Source organism: Cupressus sempervirens, chromosome 5 (genome assembly GCF_028749045.1).
Source record: "Cupressus sempervirens isolate cs-2001-9-10 chromosome 5, ASM2874904v1, whole genome shotgun sequence".
NCBI classification, from domain to species: domain Eukaryota; kingdom Viridiplantae; phylum Streptophyta; class Pinopsida; order Cupressales; family Cupressaceae; genus Cupressus; species Cupressus sempervirens.
This window is the reverse complement of record NC_143122.1, coordinates 301632095-301652818: the sequence shown is the minus strand read 5'-3', so window position 1 is coordinate 301652818 and position 20724 is coordinate 301632095. Positions and strand designations below refer to the sequence as shown.

The 20724-nt window shown below is 34.0% G+C and overlaps 1 pseudogene; it reads left to right on the top strand.

Moving 5' to 3' along the window:
* Positions 1-1894: 1894 nt before the first annotated feature.
* The window catches only part of LOC149555776 (isoeugenol synthase 1-like), an 81751-nt pseudogene continuing 62921 nt past the window's right edge, over positions 1895-20724 (top strand).

Below are 20724 nucleotides of genomic sequence, written 5' to 3'. Positions count from 1 at the left end.
TACTATTCTATCTTGAGTATTCTTAAGTTCAAAATGTTCTCCATGGTTAAACTCACTATGTATGCAACCTGATGCAGGAGCATCTTGCATCCAAAATAAAGGGGAGACATGTTGAATGTAAATTTTTTTTTTTTTTTTTTAAAATCTGGAGGAGAGAGAAAGTGACAAAAATAGAAGGAAAAATAATAAAATAAGGGAAAAGGAGAAAAGATGAATTTCTATTTTCAAGGTGCATGGGTGGCGTAAATAGAAAATAATAAAAATAGTTGTCATTCCATTAATCGAGGTGTGTAGGTGGAAATTCTAGAAGGTTTTGGATAAATCATGTATTTAATATTTGTTGGGTGCTTAGTTGTATTTGGGTGAGAATTTAATATTTATTTAAAGGTAGTTGTATTTACCTTTTATCCCACATTGGTTGTGTTTGTAATGTCTTGGGTTAGAAGTGCCTATTTAAGGAAGGCTTATTATCATTTGTAATCAAGTTCGGAAAATAGAAGCTTTTCAAGTGTAAGCTCTTGTAGTGAATTTTCAAGTATTAATGGATGTTTTGTGAAGCATTTTTGTCATCTCTATCTCTATATTGTTGCATTCTTGGTTGTGAGTTGTTAGAGTGGTGTGGCCCTTCATCACAACCCCATTTGCCAAACCTTCAACAAGGGGTATGCCTTATGAACCATTCATTATGAAGCCCCTTAAGCTCATCAATTGATAAGTAAGGGATATTTTCCACAGTGAGCCAACTTGTTTATATATTGCGATTAGGATTCAACTATGTAATTTATTGGCTCAAAATCATGGATCCATGTTTCATGAGTGGTGGTCTACAAGAACCCATCTCTCATGAGAATGACACTATCAAATCATCACAAATAAATAAATTGGGTAAAGATTAACTACATTCTTTATAATATAGAATTAATAAGCTTTTAACATAGGTAACTAATTATATAGAAGTGATTGCTACCATGTGTGTGTGTGCGCGCACACGCACGCGTGTGTACATATGAAAATGTTGTATAAAAGTGGAGAAGCTTTGGATGTAGCAAAAAATATTTGTTAATGGCAATTGTTCTAGTTATAGGAACTTGAAATTATGATATATTGGTCATCAAGAATTGTACACTAAGAATTCCAACTACAAATTGTTTCACTTATTATTTTCAAGTGGGTGGTTATTATAAGCATAAATTTTGAAAGTAACTAAAAAAAATTGTATTTTAGACAAACTCAATTTATATTTGTAGATGCACTTGTATGTATTTTGTCACTATCAATAATAAACTACACATGCCCAAATGACAATACAAAATGAGATATTTAAATAAAGTTTTGATTTTATTGTATTATTTTCTATAGCAAAATTATATGTCTACAAATGACCATCATCACCATGTGTTAATGCATATGACATATAATAATAAAAAACTGTTAACTTTATCGTATCCATTATTCTAATAATCTAAACATTTGCAAGTGACTGTCACCATGTGTTAAAGCATATGCAATATATTAATTGATTAATCAATTAATATTTAAAACTAACCATTACTATGATGTGTTTAATGCACATGAAATATTTTAATAGATATTAAAATTTATTATAAACAATCATCTTGTATTTGAACTCGCAAAACTTAAAATATTGTAAAACATTCAGAAAAAGTATGCATTCATCAAATAATCACGTTAAATAGTGGTTTCACAGGAACTAAACCTTCAAATCAAGATCTCAGCAAGGTATTCACTAAAGAATTTGGTGATCATTTTATTTTAGCTTTGTTTCATGAAGAGATATGAAGAACTAGCTGTTATTGTTGAGATTGTTTCATATTTCATTCAAGTTGTCTGATACATTTCTATGATTTTGCAGTGAATTAAATTTTCTTGAAAGATGAACAGAATACTGATAATTGGAGCAACTGGATACATTGGAAAATACATGGCGGAAGCCAGTGTCTCACTTGGATACCCAACATTTGCATTTGTGCGTCCTTCCACTGCATCTCCTCATTCTGCCAAGTCACAATTACTCCAACAATTTAGAGACGCTGGTATAAACATTCTTCAGGTCGGATATTCAAAATGTCACAGGCATATTCATATTCATATTGATTTTGATCTTATTAGAAGGATCTATTTAACACTGACATGCTGTTTATGGGATACGGGATCTTTAGATGATCATACCAGCCTTGTCGATGCAATCAAGCAGGTGGACATACTGATACCTGCGGTTGCCATTCCCCAGCAATTAGATCAGCTCAATATTATAAAGGCGATCAAGGAAGCGGGAAATATAAAGGTATAAATGGCTTTGAACTTCTCTCTCGCATAATCAGTAGCAGAAAAAACATTAGCCGCTTGTGATTGTTCAATAAACTTATAATTTATCTTATTTTGTACTTAGGAGGATGATTCAATTCGTATATAACAAACTCTAATAGGGTCCTTAGTATACACAATATTAATTTGAGGTAGTTGGAGTATAATTTCGGTCTCATTCTAATTCAATTTCTGGTGGGTTTATTCAGAAGCAAACAACTTTACTAGTAGATTAAGAATCCATTGACCAAGTGAGAGACTTTTGATCAACAGATCCCACAATAAGTCAGAATAATAGCTATTTAAATTGCATACAAAGATACTCAACAAAACCCACCAAAATCAGATTTATCATTTAGAATCTATGATGTACTAAATTAACTATACCTGCTACTCAGATTTATCCATAACATTTGTGTTATATGTTTTTGTGGGTCCAAACAGAGGTTCCTGCCATCAGAATTCGGCAATGAGGTGGACAGAACCAAATCGTTGCCTCCCTTTCAGAGATTAAATGATATTAAGAAGACCATTCGTAGGGCTACTGAAGAGGCAGGGATTCCATACACATTCATTTCTTCCAATTCTTATGCTGCTTATTTCGTCGACTACTTCCTTCATCCTCGCCAGAAACCACCACCACAAGCAGTTGTTATCTATGGAGATGGTTATACTACAGGTATGCACTATTCAAATGTTCAAATAAGAAACATCATAGATGTATTATTCTGACATTGTGATTAGATAAAGTAAAGTGGGACTGTATATTATTCTGATTGGACAAAGTGGGAAAGGGCTAACCCTTACCAGTGGGTGTATTGTTATATGATCATATATCACTGTTGATATAGATTGTAATGTATGTTACTTTTACTTTATTATGGTATATTTCTATTTGCCCATTTTGTGTTAGATTTATTTTGCCTATTTGAATTGTTTTCTTTAAGGGTCTGTTTGGCTGCGAGAATATAAAAATGGGAATAGGAATATCTATTCTGAAATACTTATTCTCAAATAGAAAATGGGGTTATGTATTTCTATTCTTGTTTGATTCACCTAGAATTTGATGCAGAATTCACAAACTCAAAAATTTATATTTTCTAAAATTAAAAAAATTGGAATGGGAATATGTATTCCACTTCCACCTATTTAGGTGGAATAGAAAATGCTCATTTTTGGGCCAAAATTGGAATACGTATTCCAATTTTATTCCTATTCCAATTTCGATTTGGTGCATCCAAACAAATAATTCAAAAGTTTAAGAATATACATATGCCTATTCCACTTGTATTCCCTTTGCCAAACGGGCCCTAAGTAATCATGCTTCAGTCAGTCAAGTATAAGCAGCATACTATACTGGCGCTGCCATTGATTAGGCACTACCCTCAATCGATGTTCGAAAGAAACGAGCAGAAATCCAGAAAAATATTAAATAAAGAATAAAAAGGATGACAATTTAATCCTAACATTTTTGGCATTCAAGATCCCTGTGAGATAGGAGTTGAGTTTGATTATTAGATTGATCGAAGATAAAATAGAGTGAAATGTTACATTCAAAATAGAATCAAGAACTATTTAATGTTACATATGTTTGATGGCAAGGCTTAAACATCACACACTAAGTTTGATTCCTAAGTTGAATACAACTTGAAACATAGAATTAAATTAGCAAAGAAATGATATTGAAATTAGAGAAGTTGAGTGTCACAGTGATTGATTTTATGAAGATTTAAATGATTGTATATTAATCAAAATCTGATCTCCAACACCTACAACACTTGTTTGTTTAATTATATTTGTGTTAAAAGGAAAATATTAGTCGTAAACTAATTATGAAGGGTAACTATTAGAGTTTCTTTGTGCAAATTAACAATTATTATATTTTACTCTGCTAGCTTAATTTGTATGAGGTTCATTATAGTAATAAAGTTTATATAATTTTCAAATTTACTTTTTGATATATTTATAAATTAATTGAAAACATTAAATATATTATATTTTATTATTAATTAATCACTAAATCAAATCAAATGTACTACCAAAGTTTCCTTTGGAAGCTAAGAATTAAAAATTTTTAATACAATTGGAATTCATTACAATTTTCTTGCTATTTGTGTAGCTTTGTACATACAAAGCCCTTTAAATAAGGTATAGTACATAATGAAATGATATCGTGATAGTACAATGATATTCTTGTGAAAGTCTATTTAATAAGCTTTGTATCTAGATGTAATGACTATTTAATTTATTCTTATGAGAGATGGGTTCTTGTGAATTACTAAATATGAGGAGTTAATAAACTTGACTCAAAAGTTATATAATTCAATATTGATAATAATAATAATATTTATTTTTTACCTTCCTTACTTCAACCACAAAAGTTAACATTGCTTTTTTTGATGAATAGACATTTTCAATTAATTAAATATTAAAGATACATATCCAAAAAAGGGGGTCAAGGGATACAAGATCACCCCGCGAGTTTATACAGTACGAAGCCCAATAAGACAGCTATTCATCAAAAAAACTATTAACAAAATACATAAAGCCCTCAACCTACAAGAGCAGTGCTAGCTGAGGGAGGCTCTTTATCATCAAAACCATAGAAGTCTTTGGGGTTGGCAGTTGGCTCAAAGAGAGCCCAACCATCATCAAGAGTAGTAGCAACAACATCAGTTTCTTTTTCTCCCTCTAGCCTGGGCAGAAAGATAACTAATTCCAACTGAGGGAAAGCCCACTTGGGGTCTCTATGAGCAGATGGCCAGCCCACATCAGGGGTAGCAAGAGGAGCCACTAGGGACTAAATTGAACCTAACCTTTGTGAAGGTGAGGCTGAGTGGCATTGACCATTAAAATTTCCACTAGGAGGGCGGTGATGAGGTTGCGACCTAGGAGTATGCAAGTAGCATGTAGAGCTACTACAGACTCTTCGACAACTACGAGCACATGGGAAATCATAGAAGGGGCATTTCCCCAATGTGCTAAAAGCTCTTGTAGGTGAGCAACCTCCAATATGACCTTATTTGTATCTACTTGGATCTACATCATGAAATTATTGTAAATACATGTTTTAGAGTACATAGCAACATGTATATCAAGAAAGTTGTGAGAGAACAAAACAACATTGTGGTCCTTCTTAATAGTAAATAAAATCTTCATTCTAAAAGTGTACCATATATAGGAATATTTAAAAGATAGCCTAGGTGAATCACCTAGCACAACCATATGCCATGTAAAAGCCTCCGAATGAAAAGGCTTGAAAAAATCATGGATCCAGAGTGAATAATTCTAGGCTCACCTATAGAACCAAAAAATATGCAGGAAACTTTCAGCCTAGCCACAAAAAGGACATCTAGGATCTGGAACTCCCAAATGTTGGATTTGAGGGCCCAATGGCAGCCCCTGGAAAAGGAGACACCATACAAAGTGAGCAATCTTTGGCTTTGTGATGGTGTGCCATACTATAGAAAATCTAAGACTCCAAGTCTTATGAGAAGACTGCAAATGCCAAGTAGAAAATCTAAGACTCCAAGTCTTATAAGAAGACTACAAATGCCAGCATTGATTGAGAGTATCAACCATTAGAATGTTGGGAACTAGACACTGATAGCCCAAATTGGGTTTGTAGCTGGTCATAGGAGTAGCAAGATACCACTTCGAATATTTCCACCATGGGTGAGATGAGTGAATACCAATCCTGTGTAACAAATTGGTAAGCACTACAAAAATTAGAAGATCAACTATTTGTCAATCTAGACAGCTAAGTTTAAACTACACTTGTAGGTCCTCCCATGAGTGAAGGTTCATAGTAACCTTGACTACCAATCATGTGTGACAGATTAGTAGGCACTGCAAAAATTAGAAGATCAACTATTTCTCAATCTAGATAGATAAGTTTGAACTACACCTATAGGTCCTCCCATGAGTGAAGGCTCATAATAACCTTGGAAAACAAATCTTTGGGTGTCTTTGTTAGAGTGGTGTTATCATTGCACCAAAAGACCAATCTATTAATGCTCGATACAACCATTCAACTTATAGTACATACAAGGCAGTTAAGCCCTTTTCACAAATTCCAAGGGGAGCACTGAACAAATTTCCAACAATCTCCCCCTCAAGGTTACTCGAGGGTCTAAGGATTCAAACCTGTGACCAAGCTTTGATACCACTTGTTAGAGTGGGGTTGCTGTTGCACCAAAAGACTAATCTATTAATGCTTGATACAACCACTCAACTAATAGTACATAGGAGGTAGTTAAGCCCTTGTCAAGAATCCAGTGGGGAGTGCTAAACAAATTTTCATTAGTCGTGATGCCCCTTCAAAATAAGCAGAGCGTGCGAGTGCCTTGAATTTTAGCTAGTGGAACACCTTGAACAACAAACAAGGGAGACTACCACAAGTTTTTTTATTTCATAGTGAGTCCATCTATGAACCCATTACCAGCCCAGCAAAGCCATGACTTGATGGCTTCTCATGCTTTCCATATGCTTTTAGCAACAAAAATGCCCTGAAACTACATAGGTTTACAGGTCACAAGAAGGGTTTGAAAGCCAATCCCTTTCTAGATAGGTTGGTTGACTAGAAAGCCTAGGGAAATGTAATAATAGGATTCTCCAAGCCTTGTCGCTAGTGAGAACCCAAATGACCCACTTAGCATAGAGGAAATCCCCGGCTTGTCAGTGGAAAGCAACCCAACACCACTAGAATTGTTTACAATAATTTGTTATCTTAACAAAAATTATAAAAAACTAATATAAAAATTTGAGCATATATCTTTCTTTTTTCAAAAGAAATAGCTAAGAAAAAAGAAGGGTGTATCTCTTTTGTTTGAGAAATTTTAGCATAGAGTAGAATCTTCTTTTTAGCTAATAAGTTACCATTAAATATTAAATTTAAAAAATTATATTAACTATCAATTTTAGCTAATATGTTAGATTAAATATTACTTATAGAAACTTCTGTCACCTATGCCATTTCTTTGATAAAGAAATAGTTAAGAAATATTGTTTTTTAAATAATTTTTAATTTGACAAAAAAGTTGCTATCAAAATCTTCTAAAAAATAATTTAAATACAATACATTTATATAATAAATGATAAAACGACAATAGTAACATAGAAAAAGTTGTAAATAGATAGAACAACTAGAAAAATACATTGTGCTTATATTTTTCTACTTCTGAGAATAAATTTCATTCTAAATATAGATAAACATACATAATCTCTTTTTCCAAATTTTGGTTAAAGCTTATTCTTACCTCATTTTTTATTTCAATTTTTAGACTTTGTACAAAGTAAGATTTGTCTTTCCTAGACTCATTAAGAATCTTTCAAATTTTACTTGTAAACCAAGAATTTATGGACACATAAATAGAAATTTAATTTATCTACAAGTTATATATAGAGATATAAATATATACTAATATAAGTTTCTAGCATTGCATCTAAATATTAACAAATAAGTGAGTCAAATATTCACATCTATCACTTTAAGAAATTAAAGTTAATAAAAGTGTTCATGGTAGAAATCTTAAAAATATTCAAATTAAATAGTTAAACTATCATAAGATATATGTACTATTTTATGTACCTTCTTTCCATTTAAATACATAATTTTTATTAAAACAAGAGATTATATAGTTACTAGGATATTAGTTACATGACATTCCTTAAAATTGGGAGATATACAAGTGTCCTACAAATATTATTAAGCTATAAATATAATATTTTTACTAAAATAATTAAACAGATAGTCATATAGTAACATGGCCACTCAAATAGTAAACCTAGATTTCTCTAGTGGAGTTATATTTCCACCATGTATCATTCTTTACAAGAGAAAATTGAAATTTTGAGCCCCTAGAAGGCCTTAGGAATGGGTTCCTCCTCTTTTGGAGTCTCCTCCTTGTGCTTCCTCTTCACATATTTTTCCTTCCAGACTATCAATGTACATCTCCAATTTGGTCTGACCTAATTGTTCTGGGAGACCAAATTGTTATTTTTTTCCCAAAGCTGATCTTGATTTTTGTTTGTGGACACCATAGCCTTCAACATTGCATATTTCTATTCCTTTGAAAGCACTTTGTTCCTAATGTCCTCCACCTTCTCCTCTAGTTGTTCCCAAGTCTAAAGCTTGTCACCCAACTCTCTGCCAACACTCTACCATACCTCATCCCTATAGCCAAAATCCACTCCACTAATTTTTTCTCTACCTCTGTGCAATGGCTTCCAACCAATTGATCTTCCTATGTAAAATGTGCATCTAGAAAAGGAGCCACCTAACTATTTATTTCAACCTATTGTAACAAGAGACCATCTCTATTAAATGTGCAAGGTAAGATAATTCAAATCAATAGAACCATCATCTTTTTTCAAGACTAGTTCAAATGAGTGTTTCCTAAACACTTGAGTAATGTAGCACACCAATCTCAATTCACAAAAAAAATAACACTCATTAAAAAACCTAATATTGATTCAAACTTTGAATTTTTCATTACCTAAAACTGCTTCTACATGGATCTCTAACTCCATTAAATAACAACTGACTCAAATAAGAGAAAATAGGAAATCTCCAAATTTGGTAGATTTCGACAACTAGAAAAATATGCCATTTTTGGTAACTTCTAAAAAACCTCCGAAAGAAAATTTGAAGTTTCCTATATCTACCCTTTAACCATAAAGGTGAGTTGCCAACTAATCTCCAAAATTTAGAAAGAAACTTTGAAGTTATTACAAAGCAAAAAAATAAAAAAATGCCTAAGATATTTTAAAACTAAAATTAAAAGGTCAAGATGGAATTTTTGGCTCTCAAAAAATAAATTGAAATGGCCCCAGCATAGTTCGAATCCACCTCACCTATAGATGTAAAAAATAACCCAAAAGTTTTTAAGAAAACTCAGATCCAAGTCAAAATTTACAACTCTCTGAACTCCCTGCATCATTCTCCCCTTCTTGAAAGAAACGTTGCTCCTACAAATGACTATTGGTGAAGTGGTGCAACTTGGAAGGATCCAACTGCAACACTACCCACTCAGATAGCCATGTATTTTTAGTGTCTGGTAAGCCATCCCACTATACTAAATATCAATTGTATTGACTGTGCCTTGTGAAAAGAGATTGTTTGTCGAGAATTCAGGCAATGGTATCTTGTTTCTTATTTGGAAGGTGATATTACCACTCAACTTCTTGTCCATCAGCTACCTCTAGAACATTTCCATAAATTTATGCAAATCAGAAACATTAAACATAGGAGAGATGTCTAGATTGTTGGGTAAGCTAATTTTATAAGCATTATCATTAATTTTCTTAAGGATTTTGCAAGGCCCAATCTTTTTGTATTTCAGTTTGTGATATGTGCTAGTAGGAAACTACTCACAGTGTAAGTAAACCATGACCAAGTCACCTCCAGTAAATGTTTGGTGTCTTCTAGTAGCATCTACAAGAATCTTATAGTTGTCATTGTTGAGTTGTAACTTGTGTCGGACATCTTGTTGGAGTTGTTGAAGGCATTCAACAAAGGCCACTCCATCATCACTAATCCTATCATCCAATTGTAGAGGCATGAGATCTAGAACACCTAAAGGATTTCTACCATAAACAATTTGGAAAGGAGATTTTCCTGTTAATTTGCCAAGTCCATTGTTTGGGCTTCTCACCAACAATGCATCGTAATAGATTCCCCAAACTTCGATTGACTACCTCCATTTGTCCATCGGTTTGAGGATATTAGGCATTGCTAAATGGTAACTTGGTTCTCAATTTCTTCCATAAAGTCCTCCAAAAATGACTCTAACTTGGTATCATGGTCAGAAGTACTGGTTTTGGGTAGACCATGTAAATGAACAACTTCTGAGAAGAACAATTCAGCAATCCTAGTGGCATCATTAGTCTTTTTATAGGCAATAAAGTGAGCCATTTTGGAAAATCAATCAACAACAAGAAAAATAGAGTCATTACCTTGCTGAGTATGTGGAAGACCCAATACAAAATCCATACTCAAGTTAGTCCATGGTTCAATGGGAATTGGCAACGACATGTATAAACCTATATTATGTGAATGTCCCTTAGCCATTTGACAGATTCTACACCTCACCACATACTTAGTAATGTCTCTCTTGAGCTTCAGCCAATAAAACTTATATGCCACAAAGTGTTTTTTTTGTCCTTTCTGAAGTGTCCAGTCATCCCTCCACTTGGAATTCCTGAATAATATTTTCTTGCATAGAGCTAGCTAGTATGCATAGTTGTCTTCCCTTGAAGCAGTAGCCATCTTATAGAAAATAATCACCTTTGACATGAGATGTCCTACCAATGCTTGAACCATTCAACTATTACACAATTTCTCAAAAATCATCATTAGCAGCATACATTGTTTTAATAGTATCAAATCCAATGACTTCAATTGCCATTGTGGTCAATAGAGAAGTACGCCTGCTTAAGGCATCAGCAACCTAATTTTGTTTCCCAAACTTATGCTTCAAAAAAAAGGTGTATCCCTATAAGAAAGAGACCCACCTGGCATGTCATGTATTCAACTTCTTTTGGGTGTTGATGTATTTCAGAGCAAGATGGTCAGTAAATAGCACAAACTCTTACAGCACTAACTAGTGTCTCCAATGGCATAATGCTTGAAAAATGGCATAGAATTCTAGATCATAGGTGGAGTAATGTTTTCTTTTATCATTGATTTTTTCACTAAAAAAGGCTACAAGTTTACCTACTTGACTAAGAACAACACCTATTCTGATATTGGAAGCATCACACTCTACTTCAAAAACTTTGTCAAAATTTGGAAGTGCAAGTATAGGAGCTATAGTTACCTTCTCCTTTAAAAACTTGAAACTTTCTTCTGCATCTGTTGTCCAGGAAAAATCCCTTCCCTTTGTGCAATATGTTATAGGTGCTAAAATGCTACTAAAGTTCCTGATAAACTTTTGATAGAAAGTGGCTAACCCATGGAAACTCCTTACCTCTGTTATGTTTGTAGGAGTAGGCCATTTGAGAATCGCTTTGATCTTCTTTGGGTCCATCTGAATACCATCTCTAGAAATGACAAATCCTAAAAAGGTTAAGCTAGTCTGCATGAATCTACACTTCTTTCAGTATGTATAAAGTGTATCTGCTCTTAGTACAACCAAGATAGCTTTCAGGTGTTGTAAATTTTTTTATTTGTTCTTGCTAAAAACTAAGATGTCATCAAAATAAACAACCACAAACTTACCAATATAAAGTCACAGTACAGTATTCATCAATTGCATGAATGTGCTTGGTGCATTAGAAAGTCTAAATGGCATAACCATCCATTTATACAAACCATCCTTTGTTTTGAAAACTATCTTCCATTCATCCCCTTCTCAAATACAAATATGGTGATAACCACTTTGAAAATCAATCTGGCTGAAGTACTTGGCACGTACCAATTCATCCATCATGTCCTCAATACAAGGAATAGGAAATTGGTACTTAATGGTAATATTATTAATTTCTCTACTGTCAATGCACATCCTCCATGTACCATCCTTTTTGGAGTCAACAATGTTGGTACTGTGGATGGGCTCATGCTTTCTCTACCAAACCCTTTTGTAGGAGTTTTGTGACCTATTTATTTAGCTCTACATGATGGATTGGATTCATTTGATAGGCTGCTTGATTAGGTAGGGTGGCTCTAGGGATAAGATCAATGTGGTGTTGGATATCCCTCTTTAATGGTAGACCATCTGGTAATTCATCAGGCACAACATCAGAAAATTCCTATAATACCTTCATTGCATCAGATGGTATTGGGTTGTCCTGGTCTTCTTTTCTTTTCACTACCAAGGCATAACAACACCATGTCACCTTCATTTCCTTAGCAACTTCTTTTGTAGACAACATGGCCTCATGCTTCTTTTCATCCTTAAGTGGTAATAGAACCACTTTTGAGCCATCCTGCCAAAATGTGTATGTATTCTTCTCGCCATTATGGGTGACCTCCCTATTGTACCACCATGGTCTCCCTAATAATATATGACAAGTATCCATGGGGATAACATCACATCATATCTCATCCTTATATAGCTTTCCTATGGTAAACCTTACTAAACATCTTTTATCAATAGTGATTTCATTTCCTTTCTTAACCCATGCAATACGATAGGGATGAGGGTGCTTTTCACATTGTAAACCTAGTTTCTTTACCATTTCTCTAGACACCATATTCTCACAACTACCCCCATCAATAATAACTTGAGATACCTTTCCACTTAAAGTGCACCTATTTTGCAGATGTTAGTTTGCAGCCATGAATTCTTAGAGTTATTTGCAGGAGTTTCATCCTTCTCTGGAATGATCATTGATCTCCTTATCATGAGATTTTCTCCTATGTCTGGTGAGACTTCTTTATCCTCTTCTTCTATCTACATCAAGTTCACTCTAGTTTGTCCTCCTTGCATTCTTTTTGGCATGTTATAGTTTGAGCATTTGAAAGCCCTGTGCCCTTTCTCTCCGCATCTGAAGCAAACAAAAGGCCTTCTTTGATTTTCCCATCCTCTTCCGCTACCATAGCCTTGTCCTCTTTGAAAACCCCTTCCTCTTTCTGGGTTTTGAGGTTCTTGTCAGTTATCTATTGCTTTATCAAATCCCAAGAATGAGTCTCCTCAACCATAACTGAAACTTCCTTGAAAGGGGTTTGATATGACTCTTTGTCCTCCTCTATTCCTCTGGTTATATTGTCTAATCTATTTCTCTTCAGCCTTTAGAGCCAACTGATAGTCCTGTTCCATACTATTGACATGGTGTGTAATGACCCCTCCTAAAGAGAATCCTATAATTATAATTGTATAAAATATAATAATAATTCATATGCTATTATCGATTATTCACAAAAGAAATAATATTGATAAACTATATAGATAAATATTTATGACCTATTTATTTTACTTAATTATTTATATTATTATTATTCATAATAATAATATCAAGATATAAGAATAAATAAATGTTATAATTACATTATAAATCAATAAGATAATAATATATCTAACTATTATTGCATTTGAATATAAATACTATTAATAAAGAATTGATTACTAAATTTAAATATATTAATTGATATAATATTATATCTATTAATAAATATGGTACAATAATGATATATGAGTATATAGATATAAGAGTAAGTAGTCTAATATATTTAAATATCATATATAAAATAATATATATATTAACATAACCATAACTAATTGATTAATGAGTGTCTACGGGATGCGACTAGTGGCCACCCTCCAATCAACATATATATGGAGTTATCGATGGACGTGGAGGGCAATTGGCATTAATAGGAAGGAACCATCGAATATTCTTAGAGATATTCAGGCCAGAAGAGCGATTCTAAAAGGAACAATATAAATGAGTCACAATTAGCAAACAGCTGCCTAGGAGATCAGACATTACAACATAGGCAGGTAAGTGTTTGCATGGTTAAGCATTGAGCATCGAAAATAGACGCACGTGTTAGTAAGAATAAAGACATCACTGGAGAATATTAAGAACACACACTCATCGAAGGAGGAGGATCAGTTTATAGACCGAATTACGTTGAGGGGAGATCAGATTCATCAACGCCATTAAGGAACACATCGAACTCGCTAATAATTGCGTGGAACAAGAAAAGTGTTAGCATCGGCATCAAGGTACGTACGAAGGACAACGTAATACATTCCATTCGTAGTCAAGATGTGGACAGAGGGAAGAATACGTTCATTGATAAAACTTGGAGCAAGGAGAGTGTCAGGATTAGTATTAAAGTGAATTGGGTTAAAAACAAGCATGGAATGAGAGGAGGATAGCAGTCAACGCCGCAGCTCAGATGTGGACCTTCGCCAGGTACAGTGGCAGTCACATGGTGACATAGGCACCAGCGTACAAGGTGAGTCATATTTTTAATAATCAAGTTGACTCACCAATATATAAAGAGGCATGAAGCTATAAGTAAAGGAGGAGAACAACTTGATATGTTATTAGGATAGATTCCTAATTTCAAATTTATCTTATCTTAAATACCAAAATCCTTATCTCATATATATATATATATATATAATTCAAGAATTTGGAATTGATTGAAAATAAATACAAATTCTATACATTTTCAAATAAAGAAGGAACACTAAAGCTATTCATAAAACTCTAAAGTGAAAACTAAGAGTGATTTTGAGGTACATTCCAAACGAGACATTACATGGTGCATGCTCAACTCATCTTGGATGGTGAATTTTAAACCATTTATATACCTAGCCGCCATCTGCTCATCATCTTCTTGATGTTCTATATGTATGGATAGCTTATAGAATTCATTTGTGTATTCTTGCATAGAAGAAAAGTTCTCCTTCAGATTTTGGAACCTATGAAAGAGAGTTTGAGAACAAACTATAGGCAAGAATTTTTCCATCAATTTCTTTTCCATGTTACTCCATGTCTTGATCTTGTCCTTGTTTTTCTTCACCTGCTCCTTTTGGAGATGATCCCACTAGATCATGGCATGACCTTTTAATTTCATGCATGTAAACTTAATCTTCTTTTCCTCTATCATGGGCTTCCAGTCAAAAAATTTACTCATCTCATTTAACCAATCTATCAATTCTTCTGCTTTAAGGCTACCAACATATTCTGAGACTTCAATTTTGATACCATCAATGTTCTTTCCTTCTAAAGCCCTTAGGAGTTTGTCTTCATAGCTCATTTATGCTAGCTCCTTAGCTTCATCTTCTACATTTCCCTCCATTCGATCACTGCTTCCTTCGTCTATTTCTTCCTCCAATACATTATCATTTTCTGTTCTTTGATTATCAACTCTTTCAGTAAGCTCCTCAATCTGCCTTTGCAAGTCCAATATGATTCTTTGAAACTGGGAAATGCCTCCTCTTCCTCTTCCTCTCCCAGCCATCTTGTGGCTTTGATACCAAATGATGTAGCACACTGATCTCAATTCACAGATAAATTAATAATCATGAAAAAACCCAATATTGATTCAAACTCTACATTGTTTATTACTGAAAATTGTTTCTACATGGATTTCTAACTCCATTAAATAACAACTAACTCAAAAAAGAGAAAACGAGAAATTTTCAAATTTGGCAAATTTTGACAACTGGAAAAATATGCCATTTTTGGTAATTTCTAAAAAACCTTCGAAAGAAAATTTGAAGTTTCCTATAACTACCCTTTAAACCATAAAGGCAAATTTCCAACTAAACTCCATAATTTAGAAAGAAATTTTGAAGTTACTACAAAGCAGAAAAAATTTAAAATCACCTAAGATATTTTAAAACTGGAATTCGAAGGTCAAGATGGAATTTCTGGTGCTTGAAAAATAAATCAAAATGGCCCCAACAAAGTTGGCTAAGTTGGAATCCACCTCAACTATAGATTTTGAAAAAAAACCCAAAAAAATCTAAGAAAACCCAAATTTGAGTCAAAAGTTACGACTCTTCGAACTCCTTACATTATTGAGGGTCTCCCAAGTACCTTAAATTCACAATAGGGGAGGGCGGATATAAGGTGAATGCTAGAGATAAGGGTTAAAATATTGAGAAGAGTTGTATGGGGTCCAATCTATCTTTAACCTTCTTTCTCAGCTCAAGCACAAGGTGAGGGGAGGATTGAAGGGTTAAATTCTAGTGGAATTCATAAAGTCTAAATAAAAGATCTTATGTTTGGGCAAGGAACCTTTCACTTTATAGTTTTCCATAGGCAAAGAAAGACAAGAGTAAATCCAAAATGGGAAACTAAAAGCAGCATTCCTCCAAAAATTATTTAGCAAGGGAAAAATGTGGGAATGAAACCTTTTATCCCTTCCTTCATAGGTAATCAGTTGAATGAGTGCCTACACCAAGCCCTGTCACACCTCATTTGTTGCTTCTCTATTGAAACCGTGATGAATCCTAGGAAAATTTTCACCAGGGACAAGAAACCATGCCAAACTCTCTTTGAAGAGATGTGAGAGGAAAAGTTAGATGCACCAAATGGTTATATGATCATCATTTGCATCCCTCCACCAAGTGGCAATGCCTCTTTCATGTGCAACAAAATAATCTATAGCCAAATGACCAAAGGAGAAGCATCACTAACACCAAAAGGTGAGGCCAACATGGTCCACTAGTTGATCCCATGAAATGTCCCCCACCATGAGAACTACCTCCCCAGTGAGAGTTATGGATATGTCAATGTCAAAAAAAATGTGAAAAAAGGAAGAGAGACCCATTGCAATCATCACATCATTCATCTTTAGAAAATGAAAAATAGAATTACTATTGGCCTCAAACAAATATTTTTCCAAAAAATGTAATGGAAGATTGGGAAAACTATAGAGAGTGAGAGTGTTAATGGAGTTTATCCAGGGTTTGATCGAGAGAGTGAATCTCCCACATCCATAGCTTTCTCAACACCAAATCACATGCATTGGAAGAAGTAAAAGAAGTAATTAAAAATCCTTTGACATAAAGGAAGCTCAATGTTACTTGAGACTAAAGATATCCATGAATTAGACACCTAGAGTTGTAGACCAAGAAGAGAGGGCCAAAAGACAATGAATATATGAACCAACCCACAATGTTGATAAAAATTTACATTATCCACCACTTTTGGGCCATACACCACCATAAGCAATATCTTAGCACAAGCCATGGGTCAAGATTTATCCTTTGAAAGGATAGTAGCAACAGACTTTGCAACACTAGAAAATCTATGTCCATCAGTAAGAGGGTTTTGGGGCACAACTATAGTATCAAGTCTCTATGAAGTGTGTCCAAAATGCATAGCTCCATCAAATACCCTATTTTGATTTGGATAAATAATGTCCAAATCATTACTTGCACCCTCCAAACCAACCAGATAGACCAAAGAGTAAAATAAAGTCTCTCACACCTAACACACCATAGGAAGACATACAAGAAGAAGGGGATCATAGAAGCAATACCACCCAATAGAAAAACTCCCACACCCAACGGATCTTGAGTACAAAACTATCGAGAAGCACCTAAGCTAGAGTCACCCAATGGAAAGGGAGTAGATGCAAAGGTGGAAGCAATCATTATTGTATTTTATATTAACATGTAATTATTATAAGCACTAATATAAAAGATGAATTTTTTTACATTTTACATGCATTTTGCCCACCATCAATAATATAATACACATATGTAAATGCTTGTCTGGGTGTCATTATCTTGCAATTTTTTATTGACAATGCTTCAAATCATACTCGTGATCCATCATCAAGATGAAAGAATGCTAGGATACATGATGATCCATCATGAGGATAAAAGAATACCAAGTCTCTTGATGGATTATTGAGTATGATTGGAAACATTGATGGTAAAAAATTGTAACACAATCACACCCAAACAAACATTTGCATATATCATGAATTGTGAAAATCTAGTTATATTAATATACTACACATACAAATTACCATATATTAATTTATTATATTATTATATGCATTAAATATTGAAAATAATTATAAAAGTTTATATTTTAGAGCCACTTGTTCAATATTTTTTTCTGTTAAATATAATTGAATCTCTTTACATCGTAATGATTACCCTCATGTTAAAATCAGGTATTTAAAAAAGATAAACATGGAGTAATAGCTGATGTCCTACAAATATTGAACTCCCTAACACAGAATAACTTTATTAAGTTATGTATATGACTGGTAAATAGTTTTAAAATGTAAAAAATGAATATACAAAATAACTACTAATTGGTGCTCATACATCACAAAGTAGAATTTTTAACTTAAATATCTAGAACAATGCTTAAACTCATTTTGTAGTTTGGCATGTGAAATGGTTTATTCTTTATGGGACAAAATTCAGAGTTCAAATTAAATCAAGTGAGACTGAAATAAATTTTGTATTTTAGTGTGTGGGGGCTTGAATTTATCACAGCTTATGTATCAATAATAGTACAAAAAGATTTATGAATTTTGTGGGAAATATTATAAATTAAATTCACAACTCACAACCCTAAACCTAAAATTTCACAACCCTTAAATTTTACTCAGCACAAACTATTACCGAGTGCCAAAAATTGCTCAGCACTTTAATAAATCGAGTGGTAGGAGAGTGTCGAGTGAACTCAGCAAATGAAAAGCAATTCAGTAAACACTAGATATCGAGTGAGGTCGGTAGATGAATTCTGAGTGAACTCGGTAGCCAATGTAGGGTGTGATTACCGAGTGAACTCGGTAGGCACTACGATTATCAAGTGAACTCGGTAGGCAATGCGATTATCGAGTGAACTCGGTAGCCACTGGAGAGTGGAGCTCGGTAGATGAAGATACCAAGTGAACTCGATAGAGACAACAGAGATAAGATCTTTTAACAAGACTTCACTAAGTGATGATTTATAATGTGAACAACTTTCACCATTAAAACCAGAAATCCAGAACTTGAAGCTTCCAAATAAAACTTTTCAAATGCAATGAATAGAAGGAGACAAATGGATTCAAGTATGTATGCTTGCTTTCTATTCAACTTGGATAAAATCATTACAAAAATCTAGGAGCATTCGTCTTCAACCAAAAAACCCTAAAATAACCCTAAAACTTCAAACTGAAAAAACTTCAAACTTTAAACTTCAAACTTACAGCTCTAATGGATGCATACTACAATGCCTAGAGCAATCACTGCTTCAACAAGTCGAATCAAAACAAAAAACTATGAACTTATAGGATGACACAAAGAGGCATGGGCTACTGCAGTCACGAAATAAACTCCTTTTTTCTCTGCAACAAACTGATCTACTGATCACTTCCTTTCACCTTTTCTTTGCGACTTCTCTACTCTACTGAACTCTCTTTGTCTCTCTGGATCTTTGAATCTACAAATGAATGACAAAACATTCCTTTTTTTCTTTGGCAAAATATTTTTCCACTCATTTTTTATTTCAAAATCTCACCTACCAAAATAAATGTTTATGACTGTTGGCAGGTCACCAGGGATGGTAGGTGGGCATTTGGCTCCAGGGAGAAACGACCATCTACAATTAATATTCCAACACTCCCCCTTTGCCCCGAGCCAAAAAAACAAGGATCACTGCTGATCCAAATAAACTACACCAAGACTCTCTCTTAGGTGTACAAAAGTTCCAATGCCTAATGGTTTTGTGAAAATGTTTGTTAGTTGCTGCTCAAGCCTGCAGAATTCCATCTTAATATCCCCATTCTCCACCAACTCTCTGATGAAGTGATATCTGATCTCTATATGTTTGCTTCTCCCATGGAAGACTGGATTTTTGGACAATGCAATAGATGAGATTTTGTCACAATAAATTGTGGTTCCATCCTCTTGCCTTTCATTAAAATCTGTCAAGATCTTCCTTAGCCAAATTGCTTGACATGCTGCTGCATTTGCTGCTATCTATTCAACCTCTACTATAGATTGAGCAACAATAGGTTGCTTCTTGAATGCCCATGAAATTGCACCTGATCTCATATGAAACATGTATCTGAAAGTTCTCTTCCTATCATCTAAACTTTCAGCCCAATCACTATCAATATAACCTACCAACTTGAATTCATTTGTTGCAATATACAAAATTCCAAATCCCTTGGTACCTTTCACATACCTTAGGATCCTCTTTCTCGCTTGCCAATGGGAATCCTTTGGTGTTTCCATAAATCTAGAAATCAAACTTACTGCATGCATTAGGTCTAGCTGAGTTGCAGTCAAATACATTAAACTTCCAACCATACTCTTGTATAGTGTTGGATCCACTCTCTTGCTAGAGTCTTCCTTGCTCAACTTCAGACCTATTGTTGTTGGTGTGGGGGCTGCCTTACTATTCTGCATTTTGAATCTCTCCAAGATCTGCCCTGCATACTTTTCTTGAGAGATGAAGATTCCATCATGCATTTGTTTTACTTCTATGCCTAGAAAGTGTTTCAAGAGACCTAGGTCTGTCATTTCAAATTCATTTTTCATGGCCTCTTTGAACTCACCAATTAGATCCTTGTCGTTACCAGTAAAAATTAAATCATCTACATATAAGACAACAATCAAAACATTTCCATTTGTTTCCTTGATGTAAAGAGTGGGCTCACCATTGCTCTTGTTAAAGCCATTGCTCATAAAATATGACTCAATCCTGATGTACCATGCCCTTGGAGCTTGCTTGAGCCCATAAAGAGCTCTGTTCAATCTATATACTTTGTGTTCTTTACCTGCAACTTCATAACCAGGTGGCTGCTCCACATATACTTCTTCCTTCAATAAACCATTTAGGAAGGTGAACTTCACATCCATTTGAAATACCTTCCACTTGTGTTGAGCTGCAATTGCTATGATAGCACGCACGATTTCCATTCTTGCAACCGAAGCATATGTCTCATCATAATCTCTACCATACTGTTGTTTGTAG